We start from the raw sequence: 14483 nt of genomic DNA, 5'->3' as shown, positions 1-14483 counted from the left end.
AGCACAGATCCAAATATCCCCTAGAATCGAAATGTCAGACTTGAAAATACCAAGTGAACCAGCTTGTCTAATATGTTACCATCCTGGCTTATAATTACCGGAAAGTAGTTATTTATCTGTTGTGTTCAGCTACCCTGTCAGTACTCCTGAGTTTAATTATCAGACTTCACTGAAAGTTCAATTTCCTCGGTTCCCTCCTCTTTTTTGCAACAAAATACATCGGAATTTCTTCATGGTTTCTGTTAACTGTTTTGGCACACCTTCTCTCACATCCCCCCTCCCCCCACCAGCGGGCGGCCTGCTCCCTCCTTTCTCAAAGGAGGCAGCTGTTTGGCGCAGTTTCAATCCCCACAAGCGTGACTGCTTGGTATATCAAAGTTCACAGCCTCTTGTCCATCAACTCGGCGAGAAGGAGAAGCCTCTCCAAGAGGCTGTTTGCTAGCTAGCTTCAGCTCCGTGGAACACAAGGACTTCAAGCGTCTGCCTGTGGTGGTCCAGCCCAGCCAGGGAATTCTAAGCCGCTCCAAATAAGGGGCCCCTGGAAGTAAAACCAACAGTTCTTACCATGCCCTCCCCTCTTCTCCTCCAGGGCAAGGGATCCTTCCCGTGAAAAGGATCTTGTTCTGGGTGTGAGTCTTCCATGAAGTCCGCTTGTAGAAACAGCCTTGACTGTGAGACATAAGAGCTGGGTAAGTGCGGAGCATCTGGGGGCCTTGGGCATACCAAATTTAGAAGAAAGAAAGAAAAAAACAACTAGAACTCAGATGTGGTATCCCCACTTTCTCACCAGTGGTGAGACTGAATCCAGCCCTGAGGAGAAACGTGGTTACTTGGGGCAAGCTATCATTACGAGGTCTGCTGAGAATCTGAACTCATCTTGTGGAAAGCATCCTACAGAGAAGTAAATAATCAGACGGTAGCGATGTTTGTTGATGTTTATTCGTAGTTGGGCTCCACAGCAACTGAAATCTTCTCTTCGTCGGTTTCTCGGCGTCTGAGGTATGATCTTCTCCATCACCAAAGGCTAGTGGCAGTCAATGAGCATAGACTTTGAAATCCCAGCTCTGCCACTGACCGTCTCTGGGACCTTGGACAAATCACCTGACTCTTGTCATGGCCTCGGTATTCTCCAGAGAGCGAAATAAATAAAAGGTCCAACCTTGTGGGGATGTTAGATATCATAATATATAAATGTATTATATGCTGGATATTTAGAACGGTGTCTGACACATAGTAAATGCTAGGAAGGGTCAGGTACAGCTATTATTATTATTATTATTATTATTATTATATAGTATTTCGTTTTCTGTACTGTTTCCCCTTCCCCATAATTCCTGGCATATTGTCTTAGTTTATTCAGAGTAAGCTTTCAATAAATACAGATTGATTAATAAGGTACAGTGCAACGTTCCAGGCTTTTAAGGGAGAATTAGTTCATCGACAAAGACTTTGAGCCAATATTCTTGTAAGCTCAACCTCTAACAAGGTGATGGTGAACACTAATGTAAATGCAGTAGAGCTCCTCTGTTTACAAGTGAGCATCTAAAATGGACAGAATTTTGGACATTTTACCCAATTTTAGAATCTAAGGGTTCGTTGTCTGTGTTAGTTTCCTGCAGCTGCCATGACAAATTACCTCAGCCTTGGCTTCAAACAACAGGCATCGATCTCATCATTTTGGAGACCACAGGTCTGAAATGAGTGTCTCAAGAGGGGCCATACTCTCTTTCAAGGTGTGCTTGAGGGGAATCTGTTCATTGTTCGTGCAGCTTCTGCTGACTCTGGGCATTCCTTGGCTTGTGGGTGCATCACTGCAAACTCTGTAGCCAAGGCCATACGACCTCCTGCTCTTCTGTATGCCTTCACCCTGTGCGTCTGCCATATTTCTCCCTGCGTCACTCTCATTAGGATACTTGTCATTGGATTTAGGGCCTACCTGGATAATCCAGGATAAGCTCCTCTCAAAGCCTTTAGTGTAATCACATGTCTTGCCATATAAGATAGAATTCCCAGGTTCCGGGGATTAGGAAGTCAGCATAGCTTTTTGAAGGATACGACTCAGCTCACTGCAGTGTCTCTTACCAAGATACGCTGAGAACGATTTTGAAAGTTGCCCGGTTTATTTTCACCAAGGGCAAAGAATTTATAAGTTTGTAAGGAATACTTGTGCTGGTCTAACAAGTATACACACACACGTGATACGGATGTGCCTACACACCTGCTTTATTTTCCATTAGGGTGAGAAGGAGTTTTTGTTTTTGTCATTGGGGAGAAAACATGCTTCACTGGGTGAGCATCTGGGGGAAGTGGGAAGGGGGAAAAAAAAAGAAAGCAGACGACAAGATTTCTGTATCACCTCCCCTGAACCCGTTTTCATTCTACTTCTAAGAAGAGATGGTGCAAAGCAGGAGGCTATGAAGGGTCACAGCCTGGCTCTTTACAGAAAGTAGAAAGGACCTCATGGATCCCCCATGCACAGAGAAGGCTGCTTTGGAGCCCAGCAACCATGAGGGGAACAGAGACCGAGTGAGTCATTCTCTCTGCCTCTGAGCAGGACCAGCCGAGCTCCTGCTTCCTGAGGCTCAAGGCTTTGGGAACCTCCTGCAGCACCTCCCGTATCTTAGATATGAGTCCTCTCTCAGGATACGCCGGGGCATTGGCATAGCGCTGGAAATGGGCAGGCAAACAGGGCCAAAGAAGGAGGCATAGAGGCAGCTTCTGTGAGAACCTACGAGATCCGTCCCACCAGAAAGATCTGGAGGGCTTTTACTCATATCGGGGAAACCCTTAGCGTGTGGGTGGAAGTCATCCTGCAAGTTGGTATTTGCATAGACATTTCCCAGCTTAGAGGAGGAATTGAAGAATTGAGGAAAAAAAAAAAAGGCGAGGGGGAGGGGAAGGAATTGAGGGCACCGTTCAGCTCTATAAAAGACTGAGAAACTGTGAGAAGCCTTTTGACAAACTGGATGAATTAGTTTCCCGTTGCTGCTTTACGAAAAACTTATGGCTTCAAATAACACTCATTTATTATTGTTTAGTTTAGATTTCGCCTGGGTTCTGAAATCACAACGCTGTCAGAACTGCATTCCTTTCTGGAGGCTTTTGGGACACATCCACTTCCAGGCTCTTTCAGGTTGTTGGCTAACTTTAGTTCTGTGTGGCTGTGGGACTGAGGTCCCCTTTTCCTTGCCGGCTGTTGGCTGAGGCTTCTCATTACTGTCCACGTTCTCTGACTCATGACCCACCCCCCGCTTCGAGCTGTCACTGGCACATCTGATCCTTCCTGGGCATCTCAGTCTCTCCATGCTTCTCCTTTTAGGGGCTCATATGATTACACTGGGCACCATTACATAATCCAAGGTAATGTCCCTATGTAAATTTTAAGAATCAGGAACCTTAATTACATCGGGAAAAACTCTTTTGCTATGTTGGAAAACATACGTATTGGTATAATACCAGGAGGATAAGGTTATGGGGGTCAGGAGTCTGCCTATCACATGCATAATATTGCAGTTAAACCCTCCCCCACCCAAAAAAGATCTCTGGGGTAATAATCAGAAGACCGTGTTCCATTTTCACTTCTGCAGCCAGCTAATTTGTTGACGGGTAGCTATTTCCCGGCTTGGGGACTGTTTTTTTTATAACTACAAAGTGAAGGAGTCTAAGTGGATGTCATGTAAAGTCTCTCATTGCTCCAAAATTATGCAACTCTGTTTCTCCAGTAGCAGAAGATTATCACCTGTTATCAAATCTGCGGTCCAAAATGTATCTCATACTTTTTCAGCCAAGTGTTGAACCATTGTCAGTGCCATCATCAGGGTCAGAACAGTGGGGTGCTGCCAACCTATCTATGAGCTGTGCTTTTACAATAGGCAACCCTGGGAGTATATGGTATGATAAGCATTCCAGAGAATTTCCTTGAGGAAATCACCGAGTATTCATTCAATACAATCATTGAAAATAAAGGTTAGAACTATGTGGGTGTAGGCTTTATCAGCAGATGTTACTTTTGTACAAATCAGTTCACATGCAGTTTAAATGTAACCAAGTATTTAAAGAAAAAGACAATATGGGGCGCCTGGGTGGCTCATTGGGTTAAATGCCTGACTTTGGCTCAGGTCATGATGTCGCGGTTCGTAGGTTTGAGCCCTGCTGACAGTTCAGAGCCTGGAACCTGCTTCAGATTCTCTCTCTCCCCCCCTCCCCCACCCCCTCTGTCTCTCTTCCCCTCCCCCACTCACACTCTGTCTCTCCCTCTCTCAAAAATAAATAAACGTTAAAAACATAATCATAAAGTAAAAGACAATAGAGGACCTCTAACTTCAGCACACCCCAAGAGCAACCCATGAATAATGCAATGAACTTGTCCTACCCATAGTATTCACCATCTTCGACAGATCTGTCTCAGATGCCCAAGCTCAGATAGCATTTACCAAAAGGACTGCAGTTGGGCAAATCTTGTCAGAGCCTAAAGTCTAAAGCATTGCCTCAAATCTACTGACTTCCAAACGAGGGTTTAAATGATCTAAATATTTAATCCTATCATTCATGTCAATCACACTAACAAGATTTTGGTAGATTTTGACATGCCAAGTGCATCAATGCAGGATTCATATTTACCTTGTTGAAAATGGGGAGGACCCTATCTTTCAGGTTCTATCTCTTTCTCTCTCAATTGCTATCTCTCTATTGCCGTGTCCCTAAATCCATATCCACATTATTTTTGTTCTCCTCTATATCTATAACATTCTTCAAAGAATAAAGAAATTAATATTTTCATGAATTTTCCTGCAATGTTACTAGTAGTTACTGAAACTGAACCATTCAAATTTCATGGTACTCAACAGAGATGCTTCCTAAAAACTCCTATGTTAGGTCAAGAACTAAATCGAATTTCGTTCATCCCACAAATATGACTACCTACTATGTACCATATTTATCTGCTAGGGAGAAAATGATGAAGAACAGACTTTAATCTCAGAATTTACATTTATTTATACAATAAACAAACAAATAAATCAAAATACTATCAAGAAAGATGAGGTGAGGAAGGGAGTGGAGTGTGACCAAGGAAGAATATTTGAGAAAAAGAGCTTTCTATCATGGTGACAGATTAAACAGGAATGAACATCACGAATATGTGGGGCAAGAGGATTCCAAGCAGAGAGCATGGGGGGCGAGTTCAAAGCCCTGGAATCAGATGTGTTTGGCACATTCAAGGACCACCAAAAAGCCAGGGTAATTCCAGGGCAGGCAGTAAGAGTTGGAGAAGTAGGAAATGCGTTTGAAGGGACGGCCAGGTCAAATCATGTAAACCTAGAGTAATGACTTTGGATTTTATTCCAAGGGTGAAGAATCCAGTGAAGAAAGTCAATGAAAACCGAGGAGTGACGTGATTTGATTTACAATTATAAGCTGACACTGTGACTGTGGTTGGAAGATAAAGTTCAAAAGTGAAATCCAGAAGGCAAGTTAGAATAGTTATTGTCTAGCAAATATAAGCTCAGGCAAGTGATGGACCAGGGTGATAGTTGTAAAAGCGTGATCAGGTTTAAGATATATTTTGAGGGGTCTTCTGACTTGTCTTGCTAACGGAATGTACGTGGAAAATTAGGAAAAGAGAGAATATTGAAAGCCCATCATTGACCAGTACAGGGTAGCTATCAGTTGCATCCTCAAACATAAACTCTATCTTCACTTTAAAGGGAAGGATTTGCTAGTTTTCTTCTTTGTCTTTCTCCTTGGGACGACTTGCGTGTGTCTAAATATGAGGATGTAATGATGGATCGCTAGATGGAATGGACCCGTGCCCAAGGCATACCAGCAACATGGGGAAGGAAACATTGTGATCCATTGTATGCACGTAAGGGGACTCCATGGAAGGAGAGAGACCAGCATAAAAGCACACACTCTTACCTTCTCCATAGCAGTTGCATAAGGCAGTCATAATCAGGGAGGACAGGTCATCATTTTACTTGAAACTTTAAACTACATGATCTGACTATGTCAGCTTGCAACCAAACTGGCATTTGACAAAGTAGAATGGAGTAACTTTTCATCAAGTTTGCAGGCATTTTGCAAATACACCTTTACCTGAAAGTAACAATTATTTGGCCCCCGAGACTCTTTTTTAGAGCAAGATTTGAAGTTTTTGCCACCCGACCCTTAATTTTCACACCTGTTCAAATGTGAGTACTAACTACATATTCAATAAGCCAAGTGAATATTTTATGTGTTGCAGTACAGGAATATTCAGCTATATAAATTCCTTTAAACATTTTTGGGTTCATACGAAAGCGTAGTATCAACTATTTTATTTAGATCCAGTTAATTTAACAAATCATTACTGAGTTCTCATTGTAGGCTAAAATCTGCTTAGACTCTGGGAATACAGTTATGAACGCAGCATAGCAGGAGAAAAAGAGACATAAATATCCATATTAGTATATAGTTTCAAAATAAAAGAATGAATAAGTGCTACAGAAATAGTGATAAATAAGCTATAATTATTATTTGGGCGAGGTCTTCAGGGAAAGTGAAATGAGAGAGCTGACATTTGAGTTGGACCACAAAAGCTTAGAATGACAACACAAATGAAAAGTAGGAGAAAGCATGTGTCATTTGTTGTTGTCTCTACTGGTAGTTCAAGATCCATGGGAGTGGGGAAGAGGATAGCCTGATGGTCAAGAGCACGGTCTCTGCACCTGCAGCCTCAGCTTAAATCCCAGTCCTACCACTTAACCATCTGTCACTGGGCAGTCCAAGTAATCGCTACGTGCCTCGGTTTCCCCACCAGTAATACTAGAATCATAGCTATTTCATAGAGCTTTGTAAGGATTAACTAATTTAACGTGTACTACTTGTAAGTAAATCTCTTAGTACATAGCAAGAGCTGTGCAATGTTTTTTGTGATTATAGCAATAAAAAAGCCACCTAGTGTTTTCTTATTTGAACCATGTTGACAAAGAAGGTAAGACAATTTTTATGGAGTGATTCAGGCTTTAAAAAATGATTTTTGTCTCTCTTGATCTCAAAAATTAAGACTGAACAGGATGGAAACTTTCTTTTCTAATGACCGTGTTTGTGGTTAGTTATTCCTAATGAGGTTGAAGTGATAGGTTTCATGCCTCAGTGGGTCGTGTGGCTTCACCCTGCTCTTGGTCACAGACAGAGCCTTCAGCCCTCGCCAACCATGAGGCAAATGGATCATGAAGGAGGCAGACCACACAGTGGAAACCTATCTGCATTACTCGTCAATTAGCCACTAGAAAAATAATTCAGAGTCATGCCCTGATGGCAGCGAGGCAGTGATGTCATTTTAATAAGTGAATTTAATGCTTCAAAAATTATAAATTGAGCTACATTATTCTTATGCCTGCGGAAGAGATCACGTTTGAATTGTAAGAGTGAAATTCTGGGTGAGATTCTCGTGTGCTTACTTCATGCTGAGTGCGATTTCACGCACACACGAAAACCAGTAACACAATGGCTTTATCACATCCTAATTTCCAAAATGGTAAGATACTGAACTTGAGAATCTTGAGTGAGACTTAACGTGGTCACTGTGCGAGATTGCCGTAGAGAGAAACGGTGAAGCTGCCAGGGTTTAGCCATGGTAAAGCCCAGCTTGTTGATGGGCAGTGAGGTTGAAAAACAAAGGAAAGGCGGCTCGCCTAAACCCGCCGTCCTGTGCCCCTTCATCTACCCTTTCCTCCTCTCTTTACCTGGCAACCATAAAACATCCTTCAGTTGCCAAAGCAGATACACAGCCAATGTCTCCTCTGCCAGCCGCGCATTTACATGACAATACAACCCTTGTTGTTAAGGAAGGACAGCCCGGTGAACTGGAGGTGCCTTGCGTACAACTGCTTCCCTGTGTTTCGACTGTCCTTCGTGCATCATTTATTCTGAATACATTTGAGGGCGCCTGGAAACAAACTGATGAGCGAGTCTGAATATTGAGGGAGGTGGAAGGAATGACATTTGAAAGGCAAACACTGAGGCTTCTGGGCCAGAGGAAGCGGCAGCCGCTACAGATGCTGATGGAATGGATGAGCCCGGGAGCAGGGAATGGATGGGAAGGAATGTCAGTTCAGTGGCAAAAGCTGCCCCACGGAGGAAGCGGTCCACTACTGTAAAGACTGCAGCACCCAGATACTGCAGAGTGGTCCAGCTTCCTCTCGCAGCAAGATGGCTTGCTGAGACATAACAGGCCAGAGAGAGAGAGAGAGAGAGAGAGATATTTAGAATGCTTCTGTCCCTGTGGCAGAGGACACATTGTAAGTAGCATTCCAAATCTGAAGAGTATAGCCCACATGCTGCTTTTTTCTTCAGAGCAAGCTGTGCCCAACTCCTTTGGAAGCTAAAAGATGGTGCTTTATGTTCAGTGACCTTAAAGAAACTCCACTTTGGTACCTTTGATTCAAGAATTCTTTGCCAACCACTCTGTTTTGAAATCATTAATGATGGGGACAAGTGTCAAAACATTTGACTGGGTGTGCAAAGCGTTCGAGAGTTTCAAAATATAGTCTTGTTGGTTGAAAAATGCCATTGAGGTGTCAGTTAACCTTGAGGACTTTCTGACCGTTGTCCTCTAAAAGAGTTCATGAAAATAGAAACAAAGAGAATCAAAATGCGCCTAACTCAGTATCTGCAAACCCCATGAAACAGCGTATCAAAGGATCAGTTCCAAGTCCGTCTGACATTTGAAGAACAGTGGGTCTGACATCAGGTGTGATATCAAAGAAAACAAAAAGGAAAGCCAGGCAATTGCAGCCTTACCTGGCCTTTGCTAGGAAAGAAAACCCGGAAAAATCTGAGGCATCCATTTCTCAATATGTTCATAGCAAGTCAAATGCTTTCATACACACAGAGAAGTTATGGAAGCCCAATTTTCATTTGGCCATTCAAGAACCATTGATTGAGTCTCTACTGTGTACCCAGCGTAGAGGACTGGGACACAATTGCAACAGACATAGTACTTGATGACAGAGACATACATACAGATATATTATACACATAGGTAGCTGATAATATGTATGTATCTATACGGATATATATATCCGTATATATATATAGATAGATAGATAGATAGATGTAGACATAGATATATATCCTATGTATCTATACGGATATGATTATATGTATTTCCATGAGTTCAAAAGAGTGTAATAAATATTCCACAAAGGGATGCAGTACTTTTAGAATGATAGAGAATAATTTTAAAGAATCCCTCAAGGAGGAATCTAGTAAATAATAATAACAATAGCACGGGGAGGTGCCCAGGTTTTTGTAGATAATGAAAAGTAGGCCCTGCCATTAAATGAGAGAGCATATAAAAGAAGTAGATTTAAGAGGAATGTGGTGAATTCAGCCTCGACTGTGTCTGTCGGATTTGCATAGGGGTCCCCAAAATAATAAATGGCCCGAGCGGAGTTTCTTTTCCTTTTGTACCACTGACGTTATAACACATGAATGGCAAAATGAACAGGCAAGAGACACAAAGGAAAAAACTGATTGGCCTGGATCGAGAAAAAGTATTTAGGACACCTGAGAGTTCTGGGCAATTATAACCAGACACTCAGACGCCCTCCATCTTGGTTTTGTTTTTGCCCCTCATTCTCTCTGGTTTAATTGCTAAAAGTATGAGCCCAGAATCTGCCTAGGTTCAAATTCTACTACTTGCTGGCTGGCTGACCCTGATCACTGACCAGGTCTTCCTATGGCTCTGCTTCCTCCTCTGAGGCATGAGATGAGAGTACCTAATTCATACAGCTGATGGAATCCTGCACATTTTTTTAAAGCACATTTTTTTGAAACGGTGGCTGGGACATAACCAGTGCTCAACGGGTGTCAGCTACTTTCCTTCCCTACTCTTGTTCTCCTATTCCTTATGCTTTTAATTCTCCTCCCTGCTCCCAGCCCTTTCTAAAGAAAAAAAAAAAAAAAAGAAGAAGAAAAAAAGAAGAAGAAAACTCTGGGCTGAGAATATCTAGGTTTCGATCTTCATGCTGTCATTTATTATCTGTGTGTTCTTGCGAAAATCCCCTGACCTTCTGAACTTAACTTTCCCTAACCATAAATTGCAGGTGTTAGTAATGTATTGCTTGTTAGGATGTGGTGAGGGTGAGGAGATGTTATGTGGGTTAGCTATTCTCCTTTTGCCCTTCCAAATCCACTCTCCCACCTTACACACCTTTCTGTGCCCCGGTTGACATTTATCAACTAAATCTACGGACAACCTTGCCCTCTGCCTTCTGGCTTCACTCGGTGAATAGAAGACAGCAAGAAGAATTTAGGAAAACAAGAGAGTGAGGTCAGGGTACTTTATTTCTCCAGGTGCCTCCCTGCTCTGTCCCTGTGAGCAAACTGCATCAATCTATCGAAGGTTGTAGTTCCGGATAAGTAGCCCCCTTTCCCTCGGGGTTCTGCTAGGTGCTCCCCACTGTGATGCCCTGAGTGTGCAGGCGGGTAAGGCTCCCCACCATTGCTAGTCCTGATGCATCCCTTGCTTGTTTCCTTATATAACCCCATGGACCCCTTTGTAAATAGCCCCGTATTCAATTTCCCTCAATTAGCCCTGTTTGATGCCATCTGTTTCTAGGATCCTGACTAGTACGACAAGTAAGTCCCTGGCGCTGGGTCTGCCTCCTAATAAATGAGAGTTTCTTCCTGAAAACAATGCTTGCCAGGAACTTCCTCACGCATTGCCTGGCTGCACAGTGGTGCTCACAGTAAATGACAAGAGTCCTGACCTTCGCGACCCAAATCGGGCCAATAACACAGAAGCTCTGAAAGAGTGGGAAAATCCCATTCCCCAAAGTAGAAGAATCAATATTCATATCTTTCTTGGAAATTCAGACCCGAAACCAAATGTGTTATAAGCGAGGTTGATATTCATTGTCCCTGCATGTTGCCCACCTCTGCTGCCGGTGCAACAGTGTCCTGTTCATCATTCTGTCTTCCGGACGATCCCCGAGTCCTCTAACTCAGGAGAAAGAGCAAGTTCGTTTTCTGTCACAGATCTGCAAATCATGTCTCTCCAAAGGAATTTCCCCCAAAGCCACTGGTTACATGATTGGATAGAATCAGCTCCAGGACAGTTGGAGGTTGATTAAGTCCTTTAAAAAACAATCTTAAAAATTTCAGTAATTACATGGAAGAAGATGTATCTAAATTTGTTTTCCTGTTTGTCCCAACTCCGCCAGCAATTTCCTTTCACTTAAAATCACAATATTCACGGTTTGGTACACACACAAAAATAAATAAATAAAAGAGTGTCAGTTACGCGGAGGAGTTAGTATTTTCATGTGGCACACTTCTGTTGTTTTCTTTTCTTTTCCCATTGCCTTGGCTTTCTTGCATCTCCATGGGCTTCATTTGTTGTTCATTCTTTGTATTCAAACACGCTTTTCCTAAGCTTCGTGCTACATTAGCCTCCTCCCAGATATCAAATATTTTCAATTCAGATTCTCAAATGTATGCAAGATATTAAATTCCTGGTGCTGTTTCCATAACCCTTGACACTGCATATTTAACAAGGGCTTGAAAAAATTCTAGTAATTGTTCCTGGTTGTGAGAAAATATGTGCTCATAGGCCAGCCACTTAAAGTGTAAGTAGTATTTTAAATCATTAGCGCTAACATGCTTCAGTGTGATATTTCTTTTATATGTTAATATTAGCAGTCTCTTTGGATGTTTTGTGGTCGTTTTTATCTGCTTCACAAATGTTTTTGCTTGCATATTTGAAGAATTGTAAATCTCAGTGATGCATGGATAATAAATACTGATGTCTCTATTTCGTTTAAAGTCTGTAATCTCTGATTCCTTCTTCTCTTTTGTCTTGCCCATGGTGGCTGAGAGCCTTAATCTTCCAATGCCCTCATGTGAAGCAAGACAGTTTGTTTCTTTATAACAAAACTGACGCACAATAATAATTCCAAGGCAGCATTCTTTTCCTTAAAGAGTTAAAGGCATATAATTTGTCCCTAGGAACCCATAGCTTGCATCTACAAGGCTATTCTATTGTGTTGGTTTACTAAGATAGTTCTAAATGAGATGCTGACAGATGAGGTAGGGCAATGGGGAAAAATACGTTTTTCATTTTGGGGCTCCATGTTTCATTTTTCTTTTTTTGTTAATTTGTTTTTATTTCTTTTAATGCTGATAGAGCTGAACCAAGGTGGAACACAACAGGCAGTCCTAAGATGCCCCAGCTCGCCCTCTCTTGCACTTCCAGGATTGATCAGCACCTCAAATGTTTGGCTGTGGGGCAGCCATAATGGGTTTTCAACCATGTGCAGTCAGGGTGTTTCTCTAGGGAGCTGGATCAGTTCACGGACAACTCTGAGCTATAAGCTTTGATTCACTTGGAAGAATCACTAAAAAGTCATTGCATAAAACAATATCTTAGAATCAAAAAGTAAGGATACTCCAAGTAGAGTATACCTCAGTGTAACACTATAAAAAAAGATTCTTAATACAGCAAGCTATTTGTTTGGGTAGAGTTTTTTTTTTTTTGTGCACACTTTTAAAATATACATTCTATCATTTGGTTTTTGTTTTTTCAATTTTTTAAATGTTTATTCATTTTTGAGAGAGAGAGAGAGAGACAGAGTGTGAGCAGGGGAGGGGCAGAGAGAGAGGGAGACACAGAATCCAAAGCAGGTTCCAGGCTCCGAGCTGTCAGCAAAGAGTCCGATGCCGGGCTCCAACCCATGGACTGTGAGATCAGGACTTGAGCCGAAGTTGGACGCTTAACCGACTCAGCCACCCAGGCGCCCCTAAAATATGCATTCTACCATTTGTAAGAGAAATATCATCACGTATTTCTTGGAGGGTGGCCAATGCCCAAAGAACAGAGATTCTGAATGCCACCATCATTCGTGAACTGTTTACTTCTCGGTTTTGATTCAGAGGCAAGAGGAGGGAAATTGCAATTTTAAGATAATTTTAAAAATCTGTTATCATTTTCCACTACAAAGACTGTTATACCACCTTGCCAAATAGAATATCTGATGGTGGCGGGCCTCATTCCCTCTCTAAACTCCATGCCCCCAGCCACACCACCTGTTTATTTTGATAGAGAATAGTCCTTTTGCTAGAAAATTTAGGATTGTGACACAAATAAATAGGCCCTGTAGTTAGGGCCATAAAGAGAGAAATCTAAAGAATAGCTTTGGAGCAGCGATCTCCTCACTGCATTTCCTATTGAGAGTTGAGTGGATCATATTAATTCAGTGGAAAGAAGACAGATTTCAAAGCAAGAAGGAGTTGCAAATTCTAAGTCAGCTCCTTGTAAGCTCTATGATCTGTAACCAGTCACTTAAATTTAGTCAGCTTCCTCATCAATAAAATGGATGATAATACATGTGAGAATTGGCATTATGTTCACAGAGTCAGTGCAGTCAGTTATATATATATATAACGTTTATATATATATATATATATATATATATATATATATATGAAAGATATATATATATATATATATATATATAAATATATATATATATATATATATATATATATATATATACTTACATATATAGTTTTTATCACAGTGTGCTATGGAAGAGAAGAGTTCTAAAGAGGAAAATGTTAATCCCGAGCATACAAAATCTGCTTATCTAGCATTGACCTTCTCTCTCCTTCAGGATTGTCCTACACTGTTGCTTAACTCCAATCTACTAGTTTATTCTTCTTTGCTTAGAAGAGGGAAGAAGAGTTTAATTCCCAATTTAACACCTCTTCTGACTGTTTCCCTGAAGTGTCCCCCTAGCACAGGAAAGACTGTTATTTCCCACAACAAAAATCACAGTAGTCTTTCTCTCAGCTCCCCCATAGTATTCTCTGCCTCCTGGCTAAAAAAATTTGAATCGGAGAGAACTTAGTGACCTTTTCTTTCTTCTGATTAACATACCTCAGTCAGTGTTCTTCACTCTTGATTAGCCATTGATTTTACCTAATAACTTAAATAAATCAATAGTGAAAGAAAAGATGTACTCTTCCATAGAAACCATCTGGGTAAGGTCTCAGACTTTGCAACCAACCTCCCTACGTCTCCTAGGTTCCCTGTTTGTTGGCTGTGTGAATGTGGGCGAATGATTAATTTCTCTCTTCCTCAGTTGCTGCACCTGAAAAACAAGTATGAAAATAGTACCTACCCTTTAGAATTGTAGTGAAAATTAAATGGTTTAATATAACAAAAGAGCATAGAACGTACAATAAATGTCATCTAAGTGCTGGCTATAATTTTCCAAGAGAGTCTTCATTGAACTTATTTCATAGTTAACATATATATTCACCATTCAACTATATATTTATAATATATATAGTTGTGTGTGTGTGTGTGTATATATACGTATATATATATACACGTGTATATATGTATACGTATATATATATACACGTGTATATATACACGTATATATATATACACGTGTATATACACACACACACACACACACACACACACACACATA

The 14483-nt window shown here is 41.3% G+C and overlaps 1 long non-coding RNA gene across 1 annotated transcript in view; it reads left to right on the top strand.

Annotated features, from left to right (window-relative positions):
- The first annotated feature begins 312 nt into the window (after positions 1–312).
- Positions 313–14483, top strand: part of LOC125934860 (uncharacterized) — a 210870-nt gene continuing 196699 nt past the window's right edge. Inside the window, exon 1 of the long non-coding RNA XR_007461550.1 lies at positions 313–689. This is a non-coding gene — a long non-coding RNA (uncharacterized LOC125934860). The remainder of the gene's footprint in view (positions 690–14483) is intronic.

The sequence above is a fragment of the Panthera uncia genome (assembly GCF_023721935.1).
Source record: "Panthera uncia isolate 11264 chromosome A1 unlocalized genomic scaffold, Puncia_PCG_1.0 HiC_scaffold_17, whole genome shotgun sequence".
Classification (NCBI taxonomy): domain Eukaryota; kingdom Metazoa; phylum Chordata; class Mammalia; order Carnivora; family Felidae; genus Panthera; species Panthera uncia.
Note: the sequence above shows the minus strand (reverse complement) of the source record. Positions and strands in the feature narration are given on the sequence as shown.